The 13,353-nt window shown below is 39.5% G+C and overlaps 1 protein-coding gene across 17 annotated transcripts in view; it reads left to right on the top strand.

Moving 5' to 3' along the window:
- Positions 1-13,353, top strand: part of ptprf (protein tyrosine phosphatase receptor type F) — a 654,269-nt gene that overhangs the window by 260,127 nt on the left and 380,789 nt on the right. The gene's annotated exons all lie outside the window — the stretch shown is intronic.

The raw sequence follows: 13,353 nt of genomic DNA, 5'->3' as shown, positions 1-13,353 counted from the left end.
CTTCCTCTCTTTGCTCAGTGCTCTGATGCTGAAGTCACTGAAGAGACGATTCCGTGAAATCAATTAGCTGAGCTACCTGTTTCATGCTGAGTAGAATTAGTTGCAGGGTGAATTCTCAGTTTCTTTTAGCATTAGGTGAATTGTGAGACCAATTAGTTGCCTTAAACTTCCAAGGAGATCTCTTTTTTTAAATGGTGAAAACAGCCTGGCTGATAGGGCATGCAGGCATTACTAACTTCCAAGCAATGTATTACTGGCTCCAGTTAACGTTAGCCTCTCACATTCCCATCCAACCCAGATTTCTGTAGGCTGCTATTTATAGTTGTGTTTTGAAAAGACCTTGTATCTAATGATGTTTAGTACAAAAAAAGTTTTTCTAGTACTTACATGTTAACTTTGCTCTCATTGAAGATGGTCTGACAGTAATAACTGTGTTCAAGACTTAATCTGACTGTGGTACATAGAAATGCTCAATTTTGGTACAAATGAGTAGTGATGGCTGCACTCATGTGTCACTGGGTATTTTTTTTAATATAAAGATTTTAGGCTGCATTTTATTCCTGTAGTCTAGTAGCTTAGCATTAAACGGTTCAAAAGATTTTCTCCTGTAGTTCAATATTCTCAAAGCTGCCTGAATGAACCCAGTCCTTTAATAAACAAAAGCCTAAAGAGCTGATTTGCTGTCTTCTATGTAGTTGCCTAAAGCTTTCATCAGTCCAGAAAAAACATGAGAAATGGCATAAAAGAAAATAAAAAGTTATTGGTGGCAGAGCATGTTTGTTAAAATTTTCTTTTAAAACACTTGCAATTTATGTTGTGTTCTCTGGCAATTAACAGCTTAAACTCTGTTTAAAAGCACTTTATAAATTGTCATACATTTTCATAGTCCCCAGAGGCAGGGATCTTGTAGTGTTAGTGTTAACTAGAAATGTGTGACGGTAATAGTTTAATAAATATTTCAATACTGTGTGCTGTAGTTGAAGTTTTGACTCTTCTCACCCATAAAGTCTTAAATTTTAACGAGGGAAATTGTCAACATCTGGAATGTTTTCATCCTTTGTTATCTTTTTCCTATGGAACTTTTGAGCTGGGATCATTATTGTATATTAGCTATCAAATGATATTGTGAACCTTGCCATTTGGCGGTTGTAGGAACACTGAATAATGTCATATTCTTGGTCTTTTTTTCCCAAAGAAACCTCTGAAATTGAAGACCACATGTGGCCCAGGGACTGCACTCTGCCCACCTTGCCTTAAGCAGAATCCTATCTACTCATAGATTGTAAAAACCCATATGGTGAACTGCTCAACAGTTTCATCATATAGACTGCAGAAGTACATCGTGGACTTAGGCCTGTATGAATATGGTCTATAGATGCTGGCAAAATTTTCAAAATATATTTTTGATGCAAAAATTATAAAGGATGAAAACTGTTCCTAAGAACTTGTGGGATCATTCTGACAGTATTCTTCTGTAGAATGAATTTCAATGAAGTTCTACTAACAGCCCAGAAATTAAGAAATCTGTATCTCCACTTTATGTCCAACTGGATGACTGTAGCTGTGCTCAGTCCTATCTTTTTTCAGTAATTCTATCTTTCCTTTATAGGAGAAAAAAGATAGATGAAAGAGAGATAGAAAAAGAGACTTCATTTAGAAGGATTTTGAAAGCATACACGCACACAAGCATTCTCACTCACATAGAGAGTTGGATGCAAAATCCTGTGTGCTTTGTTCTGCTCCTGAAACTCATACTCCTGTTTCATTTAAACCTGTCTACAGCTCTATGTGCATAAAGTGTCTTTTGAATGCTCCCAGCTGGATTCAAATAATGTATAGTTGCATACATGTACATTTGGTTCAAATGTTTGAATGGATATGTGGTAATTGAGAGAGGAACACTGCATTCCCCACTTTCTTCTCTTAGGACCTCATCACATGGAGATCCTTAAGCTGGAGGACAGTGGGCGAATCCATCAGGCAGAAGGGCGAATTGTCGAGCAGTGCCCCACAACATCCTCTTACTATCCCACACGGAAACCTTTCTGTCCCCTGCGTGATCCCGCACTGTGCCCAGGTTACTCTCTGGTAACACAGGTAGTCACCCGCATTCTCAGGATTGTCGCTTAGCACACTGCCAAAATGCAAGAGGGTACAGAGCCCCGCCAGAAGTAGCTCTGTGTTATGTGATAGGCTCTGTCAGGTGCCATCCTGGCTGCATCTCATGTAAAGCCCATGTGATGAGGTTGTAAGTAAAAGGCTATCTGGAAAGGGGAACTGTTAGTTTGTGCAGCTGGAGCATGCCTTGTCAAAGGGCAGCCTGCAGTTCAAAATTTTCATTGAGAGACAATGTTCAATATTCTTCCCTTGCAACACAGTGGAGGGCAGTAATGGAAGCATGCCTCCTGCAACATAGCACACATACTGTATCTTTCTTCCAGAGGTAGTATATGTAGTGGGTCCTTTTTCCAAGGGAAAGAGAAACAGCTACACAAACTTCTTCCAGAATTACTGGGCAAATAAATGTACACACTGATTTAGAGGCAATTATTTTAAACTATTTATCAATGATTTCTAAATGCTAGAAACAGCACTTTATCCAAATGAAAGGGAGGCTGACTTCTTCATTGATTATAAAGGCATAATTATTTTATTGGTTGCAGCTAACAAGCAACAATTAAAATTTGGGAGAATGTTTGTGGTTTTAATATTTGTAGTGTTTTAATTCTTCTGATCTCTAAAATATGCATACAGAAGGCATTTTGGTAAATGAGCATCATTAAAAACCAGAAATATTGAAACTGAAGAGATCTAATAAAGAGCTTGTCTATAGCAGACACATCCTGATCATTCTCCTTTCATCAAAGAAACCCTGGGCTATTATCATTTTTGTTTCTTGTCTACAATGCAGCAACAACAATTGGGTTAGATATCTATTTCACCTTACTATAGATTGTACATGGATTTATCTGGAGATATTTTATCCAAAAATAAATAAATTCTGTCCTACCCTGCTCCTGCTATATCAGGTCAACCAAGCCTGTTCTTGTTGTTCTCAATGATGCATTATTTTAAGTAAATAGTTTACATGCATTGGAATACACCTGCCATTCCTCTTCCGCTTCCCCCCCCCCCCCCCCAACTCTCCCTGCAGTGTCCAATAGAATTCAGTAAGGGGTTTTTCACACTACAAAATTATAGCTCTATGATTCCTTTTTTAAGTGTCATACTAAATCCTGTGGAATCCCAGTGTTGCTAGTTTGATGAGGCACTAGAACTCCCTGTATGAGGATTTGAAATACCTTCCCTAAACTTGAAAGTCCCGAGATTCAATAGAATGGAACTATTATAATTAAAGTTAATCATAGTGCTATAATCATTCAGAACAAATGTGTTTCTCTTACAAGTGAAAAAATATTCATGTAGGTGTGTGTTTGTATGTATAATGTATATACAGAGGGCAGACAGGGACATGACGTAATTTTCTACCAGACTAAATGGAATATGTTATTGTTTGAAGGCAGTTTGAAGGATGAGAATTTGCTAGTAATGAGACCACTGATATTTCCCCATACTTAGAAATTATATATTCTGTTGAAATATGGCTCTGGTGGCAGTAAATACTTCCATGTTCATGTTTCACATAAACTTAAAGTTGGGGAAATGAGAATGGCAAAATAATGTCGATGCAGAGGTATTGTGGTTTGTTGCATAATCCTGAGGATTGCATATTTTAATATGTATATTTGCTGCAGGAAAACTGAACACATTTACTGAATTTTTGCTTTATCTTGAAAACAATACAGTACTGTAAAATTTGCTTTACCTCTCTCACGCCATTAAATTTATTTTAATCCCCTCCCCCCTGCTCCATTAAACTTTTGCCTTCAGGAATGCAAGCTTTGGCAACTAACAGAATTAATATTGCTTTCCTTCTAAGTGCTATAAAATGTATGTGTGTGACTGTTGAATTGGATCATAATGGCTTGAAGTGTACATTTCAGCACATTAACGCCTGAATGGATTGAAAAATCAACTAGCAGTAAGTTTATTCCTTCAGTAAATTCAGTAGCATTTTTACTGAAAGCCTTTTCAAAAGACTGCACATTCTATACCCCCATTAGGTATCATGCAAGGTCAGTTAAAGACTGTAGTCAGGAAAGAGTGATCAGTAGCAAAGCAGCGGCTGTACTGGAGATAACAGATGGAAGGCACCCCCTTTCAAAGGTCCTTCAGCTTATTGTCAGGGGAAAATAACTTAATTATAAAAGTCTGCCTTCTGTTGTGAGGTACATAACTCATTGAGGTGGATCTTCTATTACAATCTTGGTTTATCTTTAATCAGTCTATTAGTAGTAAACAGTTCCCTCAGTGAAGATGTTATATAAAAGTTTTGAGGTGTAATTGAGATATAAGGGAAACACACTTGTAATTTGTGATAGTGGAGATTTTGAGTAGGGGTTTTTCTTGCGTGCGCGTGTGTGTTTCAAGGCCATGATCAGGTCTGGAGTTCTAGAGATAGTTTATTTTTCTCCTCGATACAGATGAATTGAAAAAAGGGAAGCGATCCCAACCTTTTTGAAGAGTACTTCTTACTTCAATTGCATAAACATACACTATTATAATAATAGGTGGTGACAGTGATAAAGATCATGGTGGCCAGGTTAAAATGCCCAGCTGTCATGAAAGATCTGGAATAAGCACATGTCATAACCTACTAATCTCTTTCTTTTTTTAATATTTGCCATTGCCCACTAATCAAGCAAGGAGTCAGGTAGGGTGGTCAGCATTCTACATAAAAAGAAAAAGGTACAGCTAGCTATGCTCCTAATGGTTAGCCCTATCTCATCCTTTCTGCCAGTTGTTCTATAAACGGTGATTTAACTCTTGAACATGCAGATATTCAGCAAAATCCAACTGACGTGGCCAATGTGTACATTTCATAGAATAATAGAGTTGGAAGAGACCACATGGAACATCTAGCCCAACCCCCTGCCATGCAGGAAAAACACAATCAAAGTATCCCTGGCACTTGACCATCCAGCCCCTGTTTAAAAGTTTCCAAGGAATAAGCTTAAAGCATGCTGTGAGGCAGAGAGTTCCACTGTTGAACAGCTTGTACGGTTAGGAAGTTCTTTCTAATGTTCAGGTAGAATCTCTTTTCCTGTAATTTAAACCCATTGTTTGGAGTCCTAGTCTCCAGGGCCTGCTCTCTCTTCCTTATGACACCCTTTCACATATTTATACATGGCTATTATGTCTCCTCGCAACCTTCTCTTCTGCAGCTCTTTAAGATGCTCCTCACAGGGCATGGTCTCCAGACCTTTGATAATTTTAGTTACCCTCCTCTAGACACCCTCCAGCTTGTCAATATCTCTTTTGAACTGTGATGCCCAGAACTGGACACAGTATTCCAGGTGAGGTTTAACCAAAGCCAAATAAAGAGCCATCATGACTTTCCTCAATCTAGACACTACACTCCTTTTGATGCAGCCCAAAATCCCATTGGCTTTTTAGGAGCCACACTGTTGGCTCCTTTTCAACTTCTTGTCCATGAAGACAATAAGTGACTACGAGACCTTTAAGTCACCCTGTCATCAACAGCCCTGAGCTGGACTGCTGTGGTTAATGAAATACCAAAACACAACACAGGGTAAGGGGCTGGTGAATATGTATGACAGAAAAAGAAAATCTTAAAACCTGGGAATCTAGTAGCTAAAGTTCTTCACTGTGTATACCAGGAGAGCTAATTTTCTGTGACGGGTGTTCTTCATTGTGACATAATTTCACTGAGGTGGATGTAAAATGGGACAACTAAAAAAGGCATTCTCTATGTTTTCTCCTGTTGGACATGAGGTGGCTTAGATTGCCAGCAGCCTCTCCTCAGCCAGGTGATATATAACCAAGCAATGCCCAGGAAAGAGGCAAATCAGTGCCAGTGTTCATGAAGGAAAGAAATGGGCAAGGAAAAGGCTAATCCTTCCTTGTCAGATGGTTCTGAGTATATGATGGATTGCATGTTGGACATGACTGAAAGCATTGTACCAAATAGAGGCTGTTCTTGCAGCTACTACAGGGAAAGCTGAAATGAAAGCTATGTCAGATTTCTGGGCTGGTATGTCAGAAATGTTTCCATTGAAAAATTTGCCTTTTCTTCCATCCTTACTGTAGTGTCAAAATCTCAGAGCCAATTATATGGCTTTTGTGGTTCCTGTATCACATTCAAGGTTCCACATAGTCATCCAGCTTCTTGCCAGGTTTGTGGAAGAAGCCTCATTTATGGAAAGAAGGTGGGGAGCAGAGTGATTTTTCTTCTAGCCTATAAGATCTCCTATTTCTGCTACCTTATGCAAATTCCAACAGGAAACAGAATCCTTTCTCCTTTCAAAGGCAGTTGGTTTCTCTCTCTTCTCCATGGGCCTTTGTGTAGAAGGCACACACATGCCTCCATCACTGATTCACATTCACTTCACTAACATACTCTGATTTCTCTTTCTTTCTGCTACTGCCTCTCAGAAAAGTCTAAGGAAAAAAGAGAGACTAACCTTTCTTGACAGGAGAGGTGGTTCCTCTTTTTTCAATAGGACTTCAGTGTCTGCTGCAAAAGGTCAGTGCAAAGGCAAGCAACCTTTCCTTTTTCCAAGTTCTATGCTCATGTCATTAAGGAACTGAGAAGTCAATAATGGCATAGCTGTTAAGGCCAAGTCAAAACTTATGAACATCAAGTTGCAATATGTCACAGGTGGATGCTTGGCAGACTTCCACTTGTCCTGGGAAGTGAAGTTTTAAATGTTTCACTACCATTCCCATCATCCATTATAAACTTGGCAAATAGCGTGTTGGTAGGGAATGATAGGAGATGCCACTGAAGGAGTCCATCACTGAGTGCTCATATATGTCAGACCCTGCAATATATGTGCACATATGCAAAATGTGTAGAAAAGAAAATTCAAAACACCAATAGGAATCAACTGCAGACTGTTTGAAGTGGAAATATCCTGATTGCTTGTTTGATCATTGTAATACTGATTAGTATTGTTTACTTCAGCTTCTTTCCAAAAGTTTAGAGTCCCTTTTATTCAGCCACACTTAGTTCAGGTAAATAAAAATAATAGCTATAAGAATAATTATTTAGGCTTTTCATTTCTATTAGCTATAGTATCCTTTTGGATAACTTTGTTTCCCTGTTAGATTGAAACAAGTAGGAGGAGGAAAACTGAACAAAATGCCCTTGTGTTTGTAAGTTTTAGAATGAAGAAATTTTTTTTTCTTCTTGTCACTTATATGTATATCGTTATACAGCTGTGAAAATTCAAACAGTATTTTTTAAAAAGTCTGTGTTGTTTTGGACAAGAAATGTTGCATACAGGACAAAAACTATGCAAGAGTCTTCATTCCAAGCGGATGTAGAGCAATCTTCTATCAGCCTTCTATGGTCTTTTATTTGACCCAAGCAGCATGCTTGTAATTATGTGGTTGGTCAACTTTTCTGATCTGCCAATATGCAAAGTTAAATAAATATGATTAGTTGTTTACTCTGCAACCTGGTTTTCTTATTTGGAAAACATATATTGTCTTCAGCAATATTCCATCAGATTGTTTGGTGGGGGTGGGGGGTTTCTTGACATCATTTTCAGTTGCTTTGGGAAAGGTGCTTGAGCTTGAATCAGTCTGCTCTTTGACCAGTAAACTTGATCCATGCCCATCTTGGTTGATAGCAGCTAGTAGAGGTGGATTTATTGAATGTACCCATAGTTATCCATATAAGAAGTACTGTCCTATAATCATTATCTCTTTTTGAGGCAACGTGCTTGTCAAGAGTCAGACACCAGTTAACAAACAAAACAGAGTTGATTCCAAAGATAAGCCAAAAATAACATAAACACAGAAAGTATCCTTGAAACACTTCACTTATCAGTGTTTCAAGAGTAGTTTGGACAAAAATAACTCAAAAACAAGCCACGCTATTTTCCCATGCTGGCATTCAATAAAAACTAAAGACGCTTCAATTCAGCTTTGGAAAAACAAACAGAGTTGACTGCAAGAAAATATGCAAAATAAACGAAGGCTTGCAACCTTCCAAAAGCTGCAGAGTATAACAGAAAGTGCAAAAGCCTCTTTTGGCTTCAAACCGTTTCTGAAAACGAGACAGCCGGCTCTGCGGAGTTAAAGGGACAGTTCCCAAAAGAAAAATAGCAAACTGGCTTGAAAACAAACAAACTAGAAGAGCAGTAAACTGCTTCCACGGTGCATATAAAGCCGAAGCTTCAAAGGGATGATGAATAGCCGTCGTCAGGAGAATCCAAGGTCAGATCGGGAGGCAGCAGCAAATTCCGAAAGGCAAACCAGGTCAGAAGCCGGGAGTAGTCGTCAGTCAGAGAGCGTAGACAGAAGCCAGGTCAAATTCAATCCAAAGTCCGAAGAGGGTGCAGTCATCCAAACCAGGTCCACAATAAGACACAGCGAGAGCCAAGCCAGATGGTATCAGCAGATCCGAATCACAGTCCAAGTCCAGTCTTCACGGAAACACAGAGATCCCAATGGCGCCTCAGCAACACCTTGCCACACGCAAAGTGCATTGGCCAAACATTCCCATTTTATTCCCCTTCCTCCTGGGTGACCAAACACTCACACCCAAACACCAGGTGTCCCAAATCTACTCAGAGTCCGAACTCCACACAGCTAGAGCTCGTGGATCCGGAGTACCTAGCAATTCATCGGAGTCCCAATCATGCTGCCCACACTTAGCCCCATGAACACTTAAAGAACCATCCTCCCTTCTCCAAGCATCCCAAGTGGGATCAGCTCCTGCAGAAACCCCAGGTTCAGTAGTATCCATAGGCCCCAAATCCCCAGACATCTCCGGTGGCTGTGCCCATTCAGTGCCCACTTCCCCAGCCACCACCTGTTCCTCAGCATCCATTTCCCCAAACTCCCCATCTGAATCTTCCTCAGAAGATCCCCCATATAGCTCTCTAAGTCGCTTCCTGCGCAACTCCTCCAGTGAACCCTCATCACGAGGGTTTTTTCTTCCTCTTCGAATCCCATCACCATCAACCATAATCCCCGAAGGCGCAGTCACAACAGTGCTTGAGTGTATGGTAGCTGACAGTTTTGGGAAGCAGATTACCTGGACCAATTTCAGTCTGGTTTTAGAAATGCAGTTGGTATCTACAAAGTTGTAGTTCTCCTAACTCATAATTTGCTCTGGGTAAAAATATGGGGTGATGCTTCATCTTCCTAGATGAAGATGCTTCATCTTTCAGCCATTTTTAAAATTGACCAGGTATCCCGTTGAAGTGACCCTGTGGGGGTGGGAACTGGGGGTACTATGTTACAGTGATTTTATTCTGGTTATGTGATCAGTTCCAGAGAGTATGAAACTGATGAATTTTTGTTCAGCTCCATTGTTATAAGTTATGTGATGTACACTGGTTCTTGGCTACTCCCCATTCTATTTAATATGTATATGAAGGTGAGGTTGTTGAGAGCTTGGAGGTTGGGTGCCATTGGTATGCTGATGACACTTGTCTCTACTTCTGCTTGTCATCTGAGCCAGATGAGGTTGTGGTCTGGTGCATGGAATACTGCAATAAGAGTGGATGTGACTCAGTAAATTGAAACTGAATCCTGACTGAGGCTGAGCACCTGATGTTTCCAAGGACTTGGCTCTGGGTAAGTGCTCTGTCTTAAGTAGGATTGCAACTCACCTGAAGGAGAAAGCGTGTAGCTTTTTAATCCATCACTGTCACAGGATGTCCAGTTGAAATCCAGAGCTTGGAATACCTGAAGGGCAGCTTTGACTAGCTTTGTGTTGCATAAAAATAATCTTGTTAGTTTTATATTTGTTTTATAAACTGCAATCTTAGATGGCAACTTGTCTAGAAGCCACATTAATAGTTATCCTGCACTATTTTTTCTGCTGCATTTCATCAATTCAAAAACTTTTGATTTTATGTCTAGGCAGGGTGGGAAACGAATGTTTATCCATTTTGGGTTTTTGACTGTTTGTTTTAACAGGTTTTGGGCTTTAAACTGGTTGTTGTGGGGGTGTGTGCATTTTCATGGGTGCGCTTCTGTACAGTACAGGCAGCCCCCAAGTTATAAACATCCAATTTACAACAATAACGTAGTTAAGAACAGGGGTGAGACAACAGGAAGTGAATGGGATCTGTTCCTAGGAAGGAAAATTCACTCCTGAAAGAGTTATCATGGGGGAAAGGTGTCTTCACCGAAACTTTATTATCAATCCTTGTTTCCACAACAGGCCAAATGTTTCAAAATCCAATTTTCTCAGTGACAGAAAGTGGGGTGACATATTTTGAACAGAGGCACAGATAGCAAAACATACACCACAGGGATGTTAACCCATCCCTATGCTATCCAAAGCTAGACACACACATACACACACGCGCGCACACACACACACATAGAGCTTTAGTTACACTTAAAATGCACCTGTTCTAACTTACAGAACCTATCTTGTTTGTAGCTTGGGGCCTGTTCAGCTAACTGAAGTCCTCTTGAAGTCTGTCTTATATTGTACAGAACATTTGAAAAATTTAAATTTTATGCAGGTTCATCATCTCATCATCTATGGTTGGGCCTAAACATGATTAACCCAAAACAATGGCTTTGAGTTTGTAAACCTAAAAGCATTTTCTTTTATATTCAGTATATTCCGTATTCCTATCATTAGTACAGTGGCCTCCAGTGGTGAAAAAGGTATAATAGTCCTGTATTATAAAGCTATTACAAGCTATTAAATGCGATTCAACATTATATTTGAATTGAGCCATAGAGTATGTGGAACATTGTTATTAGCTATAAATACTTCAGTTCTTCCAAAGGATATGGAGGACTAAATCCTCCCCATTGGACATACTGAGAAACGGAGAATTAGTCCTTTAGTCCTTTCACAGGAGGCCCTAGCTTAGAATAGGGCTGTCTAGTAATGGTTGCTGTTGTCTTTATAACTGCAACATTTCTGAGTACATCCAGGGCCCCTTCCACACAGCTGAACAAAATCCCACATTTTTTGCTTTGAACTGGAATAAGTGGCAGTGTGGACTCAGACAACCCAGTTCAAAGCAGATATTGTGGGATTTTCAGCCTTGATATTCTGGGATGTATGGAAGGGTCCCACATCATGATAAAAAGTACTTGTAGTAGAATGAGAGGAAAAATGGGAGTTAATAGAATGAAGCAGTAATAAAAAGCTTCACATGTTGCTTACACATGAATTGATCATAGATCATGTCAGGATCAAGGTGAGAGAGGCAGCTCTTTGACACTTTAAAGGATCGTTCCATGACAAAGCTGCTTCCCTTTGCTAGAGGTATGATTTTGTACCAATCAGTCAGTAATCCCTGATGAGAATTGGACTCCGAGATGTTGGCTCTAATGGACTCTAAATATTGCATGCATTCAGTTAAAGGAGTTCAGTTTCCAATTCATTTTAAAGGATGAGAGATGACTGTTGCGCAGTGCCTGTGATGGGAGTGTCTAGAGATCCAACGGGATGCATAATTCTTACCAAACACCACAATTGGTTTAACAGATCTTTCTTGAATGGAAAAGTCTTGCCTGCTGGACATTAACAACTGTAGAATGAGTGTCTTTTCAGAAATGAGTTGAGTCTCTGAAGGAGACTTATTATCACATACATTTTGTCTTTCTCACATTACTTTCACCAAACCGTTTGTCCTGTATTATAGAAAACCCATTGTAGCATCTTCAGATGTACTAATGTAGTTCCTGAGATTTTTCAGTTTTCATATTTTCATTGGTGAGTTTATGCATTTTAAAACAATCAGAAGGATAAAAGGCAGCTAGATGTTTACGAACATGAAAACGTCTCCTAACAGCATTGCTGAATGGAAGATCTATTTAATACCATGGATAGCAGACAACTCATCTAATAATACTCATAATATAATATACTTAGAAGTTGGCCTGAGTATGGGTATGGATATACCTAATATGGGTTTGAGATACTTGACCCTGGTTCAGAATATATTGGTGCTCTAGAATACAGGTTGAATCATGAAGTATTCCTATTGTAATACCTCCCCACGAGGTAGCATGTTTACATTGTCATAAGGTCTTTCATGAAATATTTTCATGCTAAATTCCTCCCGCTCCAGTCCTCGGGCTGTTTGGTGCCTACTACAAAGAGATGTTGAATACTGCATAACTTCATTCAGGTTGTCAGCTGTTTCACAATTTTATCACATGGTCCAATGTTGTACTGTAGTGTGAGTTTAAAGACTAACAACATAGGCAGCATATTACTCCTCATTCTTAGTTGGTGCTGTTGAGCCCCCAGTGGCACAGTGGATTAAACCCTTGTGCCGGCAGGACTGATGACTTGAAGATTGGGTTGCTGACCTGAAGGTTACCGGTTCGAATCCAACCCAATGAGAGAGCAGATGAGCTCCCTCTATCAGCTCCAGCTCCATGCAGAGACATGAGAGAAGCCTCCCACAAGGATGGTAAAATATCAAAACATCCGGGTGTTCCCTGGGCAACGTCTTTGCAGACAGCCAATTCTCTAACAACAGAAGCGACTTGCAGTTTCTCAAGTTGCTCCTGACACACACAAAAAAAGTTGGTGCTGTTTGCCTTTCTTGGTGGCACATAAAAAGTTAACGTGTAGCTTCTCATTACTTGCTATGACACGAACATAGTGTGGTATGTGGTAGCCACAGTTAAGTGACTATGGGTTTTTTCTGTTTTGCCTCAACGGTGTTGACCTCCTGCCCTGAAAATGTTAAGCAAGGCCTATTTTCTTCTTCAAAAAGTCCATCTTGGTTTCTTTATTTCAAAATAATTTTCTTTTTTTTCCATCACAGATCTGTATACAATTGGCAGGATGTTACCTTTTTCTGTGATAGAATTCCAGATACAAATTTTTGTTTCATTTCTCAGTGGTAAAGGGCTCATTTTTATCACTTTGTCGGTGGCTGGAAGCAGGTCTTTTCCACTAATTGTCTTCATTTTGTTTTCCAAATTGGAACAAGTTAATAAATGTCCTTTTCCCTTTTGTGCAAGTGCCTTGTTCCTCCAATTTTCTATTCAACTTCTCATTTAGCCATTCTGTCTGCTACTCTAGTGTAGTGACCGATTTATTAGAATGTCTGAGAAGAAACTTCACCCTTTCTACTAGAAATGCTCATGAGGTTGAATTGCTCTTCTGCAAGAATATTTTCCTGATCTGCTTGAATTTCCAATCTCTTTTTGAACTTTTTTTCTAACTTTTTCTTTCTTTCATTTCTCTGGAATGGATGTGTGAGAGTGTGTAATGGTTTCTGAGACTTTAGAGAAAGCACTTAATATATATCTGACCCAACC

Source organism: Anolis carolinensis, chromosome 4 (genome assembly GCF_035594765.1).
Source record: "Anolis carolinensis isolate JA03-04 chromosome 4, rAnoCar3.1.pri, whole genome shotgun sequence".
NCBI lineage: Eukaryota > Metazoa > Chordata > Lepidosauria > Squamata > Dactyloidae > Anolis > Anolis carolinensis.
The sequence above is the reverse complement of the archived record's forward strand: the minus strand, read 5'-3'. Positions and strand labels throughout refer to the sequence as shown.